Genomic DNA, 6,215 nt, shown 5'->3' with positions numbered 1-6,215 from the left:
ACTCATATTAACCTAACTATCTCCTACACAACCACCATTTTCCAAGCATCGAAAATTGTCACCTTTGTTGCCATGACTTTCATCATTACCACACAAAGAACCACCATTTTGAAAAATTGCCCCTGAATTTAAAGTGATGCTATCGTCGCCATCATTAAAACCACCAGCTTCAGTTCTACCACCATTTTGAAAAAACAGCGTCCTATAAAGAGAGGCCCTTGGAATAAGCATCCCTTCCAAAGGAATCTTATTAACCTGACTTCTACAATCCTCATCCGAAAAACCATCTCCACTTTCTAAATCCATGTCATATTTGAGCCTCCTACCCGAGGCCTTATTACCCTTTCTCCTAGCCCTAGGCTTGACTGTGGACCCACTCACATCAGGTAGCAAATCCCCAGTCATGCCCACATCACCAGACGCCGAAGCGTCCATCTCTATAAACCAATGCTGCAACTTCCACAAATAAATGTATATGAACTGCTGTTAGGAACTTACCAACAAGAAAGAAAAAAATTTTCCACTTCCAAGAATTGAATGTACGTAGAATAACAGCCCGATTCTGTGTACTTGATAAATTTAAAATCTTTATAATTGGTCACTTTTTTATTATTTATCAAGAATTGGTATTCTAGCACAGAAATCAAAAGCTCTTTTCTTGATAAATTATCAAGATTGAAAGTGCTATTGACAAATTGAAATTTCATGTGAAATGTATAAATTTTGTATCATAATAAATTTGTTTCTAACAATTAAATACTCCATGTGCCGGCATTTGAACCTGCGACACACGGAATTATAGTCGACATCTCTACCTACTCGGCTACGGCAGTCAAAAGCTTTTTCGCTTTTAAATTCATATTTTTCATATGTGACAATGAAATCAGTTCCACTCATGTGGAAATCAGTTCCACTAATGTGGAAATCGTAGAGCTTTTTGTTTTATAAATATTGACACAGAATGCGAACGAAGCTTTTACTTGATAAAAAATCTTGATGAAATTTCTTTACAAAAAATTTATCAAGAAAACATAGAATTGGGCGGTAAATATAGTTAAAAACAAAACTTAGCTTAAAATGCACAAATTATTAGAAAACCAAAAATTAAAGAAAATTTAAGCACAAACGCAAAAATTATTAACTAAATGAAATTTAAAATTTCAGCACTTGCACCGAAGACAATCCAATTTTTCCGCTACAGGTAAAACACAACTTATCGCTACCACGTAATTGTTACTAAATATTTAACAATTAACCCTTATAAAAGTGTTCTTTAAATAAGTTTCTATTCGCAAACAATCTGCGAACACACAATTGTTGAGCGATGGCCGCGAAGTATGTAATGCCAGACGCGTTGAAAACCTTACCCAAAAATACTTTGTTAGGCATTCCGAAATATAAAGTTATAACGTATACGAATTTCAAAGTAAAACAATATTATATTACAAAGTGAAAATTTTTAATGAGAAATCGCACAATTTTTTTTTTTTAAATTTTCGCTTGCGGTGCTTTTTTTAATACAAAACTTTAATAAATATTGAAAATTTGCGGAGTTTTTTTTTAAATAATTTACTTCAATATACATATATTGAAAGTTTTTAATAAAAAATGGGGGTGCTTAAAAAAATCAATACTTCGATTTATTGCAATTTTTATCAATACTTTGATACATATATAGTGAAAAAATGCACTCGAAAAACGTGCGTTTTGATTGTTTCCGTTTTCAGTTTGTATTTCGACGTTTTTTAGGATGTGTGGAAGCACCGAAGCTTCAGTTCAATCGCTCTACAAAGGAAAAAGTGAGGTTGAATTTGCCTTTTTTCAACGTTTTCAAAAATTTTCCCAAAATGAGTGAAGTACAAAGTCTGTTCGATATATTTTTTTTTTTTTAAGGAAACTACGTACCTGCAAAGACATTCCTAAAAAACAACACGATTATTTACTAACTTCAAACTGGTACTTTGTTATACTAAAATATCAACTTGTATGCAAATTTATTGAATTTTCCTTAGTTTTGCGCGAAGTTAAGAGATTTATTCTTTTTTTTTGTTGTATGAACAATATTCTTATAAAAATTCACACATGTATAGAAATTTATAATTTGGTTTGATTTTTATTTCAATTGTAGTTGTTGTTTTAAGTAATTTAGAAATATTATCATTAAAGTTTCGTTTTATGAAAATTTTTATATATGAAATTATACATTATTTTGTTTTTCTAAATAGAAAATTTCCAAAAATACAGCATTAAAATTGATGTCGTTTGTTACATGTCGTCACCATATCGCCAGAAGCATGAATGTGCAAAGTTATCACTTTTGATGTTCTATGTTATACCAGAATACTCAGAATACCAGGATACTCAGAATACCATGCGCACACGGAAACCGCATATATTACAATTTGCATAATATAGAGTTAACTTTAGTAAAAAAAACTTTCAAACTTCATTTCCTAAAATGTAAATTTTTACACATTCATGTTTCTGGCATACGGGCGACGATATTGTGTATATAATTGTACGATCAAATGAACTTACCTGAGTGAAGCTCGATCGTAATTATACTAGCTGTCTCGTCCGAAGAGATCAATAACTCGTAGTAACGCCAGTTGCCAGATCTAGTCACAACATTTCACAATTCTAAAAGAATTACTAAAATTATCCATAAATATGACTTCTTGATTTGGAATTTTAGGGTGGGTGGGTTTGATCTCTTCGGACGAGACAGCTAGTATAATTACGATCGAACTTCACTCAGGTAAGTTCGTTTGATCGTACAATTATACCACACTGTCTCGTCCTCGAGATCAATAACTCGTAGTTATTTACAAACTCATGAGATTTGTCTAAAATGTTTTATTTACTTCAAAGTACTTATTTATTGATTCGCACATTAAGAATGGAACCTGCCAAATTTGCTTCACTAACAATTGGTCGATTATAAAATCGGGCAAATGTCTCTGAATCTTTCGTCCATCCTGCAGCCTTACGGATGCTCTCAACATCTACGCCATTCCTGAACGCCGCTGAAGTGGTTGCATGACGTGTACTATGCTCTGTAAATTGATGCACGTCCAAGCCACTCTCCTGCATGGTTTGCTTTATCCATCTACTAATTGTTTGCGACGACGCTTCACGATGAGGCTTTTTAAAAGTGATTAAGAGATTGTTCTCGGTTTGAGTTCTCAAACTCTTTGTTCGGTCTAGGTATGCTTGTAGAGTCGTAACTGGGCAGATTCTATCATTCTCAGTAAACATAGGGATGACCAAATTAGGTTGTATGCCGCCTACCCTAATTTTATCAGGAATTTTTATTACTGCTGAACCAGCATTAAACTTTATTTTTGAAATTATTATTTTGGATAAAGTTTGAACCCTTTGCGCCGTCACTAACGCCAAGAGGATAGCAAGCTTCTTAGAAAGACGATCAAGATCTAATTCACTGTTCGGTCCCCGACTTGTCAGAAAATCTAAAACAATACTTGGGTCCCATGTCTGATCGTATTTGGGACGTTGCGGTTTTAATACTGACATCCCTTTGCAGAATCTTCTAATTGTTGGATCTCTCCCAATATCCCACGTTGACAATAATGATATAGCAGACCTGTAGGTATTAAGAGTTCCATATTTATTTTTTCCGGTCGCTAACGGTGACAAAAATTCCAACACTGCCGACATCGTCGGTTCAAAAGGAGAAAGTGCCTTGATCCGACAAAATTCATACAAGGAAATTATTGGCTTATTGTACTGCTTCAAGGTGTTTTCAGACAACGATGCTAAAATGAATTGCAAAGATTCTTCTGGTGCTTGTTTCTTGATGAACGCTTCCCTGATAATTTGCCTGCAACTAAGGTTAGCGACTTCCATGCGGGGTGGAATTCCCTGAAAGAAGAACGCAGCAGATGAATATCTCTTTCAAAGTAAATAGGTTCAGACACAAGTAAATCGTTAAAAAGTGGAAACCAAGGTTGTTGTTGTTGTTGTAGCGGCTACAACAACCCCGCCCAGGACGGTTGGTATCTCAGTCGTTGTCGTCAAGTTCCACTAACGGCAACCCTAGGAAGCGTGCAGCTTCTGTGGGGTTTGTCCACAGGGACAAGGCCGTTAGGGTTGTCGGGTTTTTCGGGCATGCGAAGAGATGTTTCGAGTCATGTGGGGTCTCTCCGCATGCCGGACACTCATTCGGCATCCTGTCGCTGTCCTGAGTGCGGTGTTCTGTACAGTCTGTAGCTTCGTCCACTGCGTCCTACTAGTCCCTGGCGACCACACTGGCGCTGCGTAGTTCAAAACCGGCCGGCCTATTGCCTTGTATGTTGCCAGCAACGTTTCTTTGTCTTTGCCCCAAGTACTGCCGGCTAGCGACTTGAGGACCTTGTTGCGGCTCTGTACTCTATTGACAATAGCGGTTGAGTGCGCAGAGAAGGAGAGCAGGCTGTCGAATGTTACTCCGAGTATTTTGGGGTTATTCACCGTCGGAATTGGTGTGTCATCGACGTGAATCCCCAGCGGTAGCCTGACCTCCTTCGTCCAGGTTGTGAACAGGGTCGCGGAGGTTTTCGTAGGGGAGAGGGCTAGACACTTTGCAGTGAAGAAGCGAGAAAGTTCGGAGAGATAGCCGTTTACTTTCGAACACAGGTCATGAGTTCCATTCCCAGTCGCCATGATCGAGCAATCGTCGGCATAAGAGACAATCGAGACTCCCTCTGGTGGTTGAGGGAGCTTTGAAATGTAAAAGTTAAACAGTAGCGGGGAAAGGACACCACCCTGAGGAACCCCCTGTTTTCTTTTTCGCTGCTTACTCGTTTTGTCTCTAAACATTACCGACGAATGTCGACCTCTCAGATAATTTGCCAACCACCGTTTGAGCCTCTGTGGGAGAGAGGAGGCCTCTATATCTTCTAGTAGCGTGGAATGGCAGACGGTGTCAAACGCCTTTCGCTATCGGGGAAAGGAGTGTAATCGGACGATACGAATCTCCTTTGTTGGCAGGTTTCCCCGGTTTGAGCAGTGGGACCACTCTCCCCACCTTCCAGATGTCTGGGATGATGAGAGTGGCCATTGACAAGTTGAGGACCTCCGTTAGGTACGCTACCCACGCAGGACCCAAATTTTTCAGCATCAGCATGCATATTCCGTCAGGACCCATGGCTTTGGAGGCTTTCGCCTTCCCGATGGTCACCTGAACTTCACCGCAAGTGAAAGCAAGGGGGGCACAAGTTGTTGGGAGTTTGTGCAGCCTTCTGGTCACTCGACGCTTGGCTTTGTCCACCGGAGGATGCAGTATGAACCGACGAGGCATGGTCGCCGAAGGAAATTTCGACTCTGTCGTCGTGCTTCGTCGGATTAGACAATGACCTCACGGTTGACCAAAGCTTGCTCACACCAGAGGTGAAATTACAAGTCTTCAGATGCTCCTCCCACTTCTTCCGCTTATGTACGTTTACAAGTTGCCGAATCTCCGCGTTGAGATCCCTGATACGGGGATCTCCGGGATCGGTCTGACGAAGGCTATCACGCGGGTCCGATATACATCCTGCCGGTATGAAGCGAGCTGCAGCAGCAGTGATAGCCCTGCGGAACTTACGTTCACCGAGATGGGCGTCGGTTGGTGTGGGGAGCGCTGCGAAGGTGTTTTCGGTAAACTCCGCGTAACCTTTCCAATCAGCTTTAGAAAAGTTGATATAGGTCCGGTGTTTGGCGGAGGCAAGTCGGTTGGTTTATCTATCGAGATGACTATGGGTAGATGGTCTGATGCTAGAGTCAGCATAGGTCGCCACGTTATGCTGTTTATCAGGCCAGCGCTGACTATTGTGATGTCTGGCGAGCTACTGCAGTTACCCATAATCCTGGTGGGTGCGTCGTCGTTCATTGTGCAGAAAGAATGTCGAATCGTCTATCTGCTCAGCCAAGTCTGTTCCCCTACGATCGTTTGACAGGCTTGAGTGCCAAAGATCGTGGTGCCCATTAAAGTCACCTACTACCATACGGTTTTCACCTCTGAGGAGCGCACCTATATCAGGGTGATATCCTGCCGGGCAGCAGGTGACAGGGGGTATGTATATGTTAAATATTTCGAGCTCGACATCGCCTGACCGGATAGCGATGCCCTGACATTCTAGGGTGGTATCCCTGCGGTCGATGTCTGCTTCGATAAGACGATACTGCACGGTGTGGTGCGTGATGAACGCTAAGCCACCACCATTATCTCGCTCGCG

This window comes from Rhagoletis pomonella, unplaced genomic scaffold (assembly GCF_013731165.1).
Source record: "Rhagoletis pomonella isolate Grant_MI unplaced genomic scaffold, Rhpom_1.0 Rhpom_scaffold_00828, whole genome shotgun sequence".
NCBI lineage: Eukaryota > Metazoa > Arthropoda > Insecta > Diptera > Tephritidae > Rhagoletis > Rhagoletis pomonella.
The sequence above is the reverse complement of the archived record's forward strand: the minus strand, read 5'-3'. Positions refer to the sequence as shown.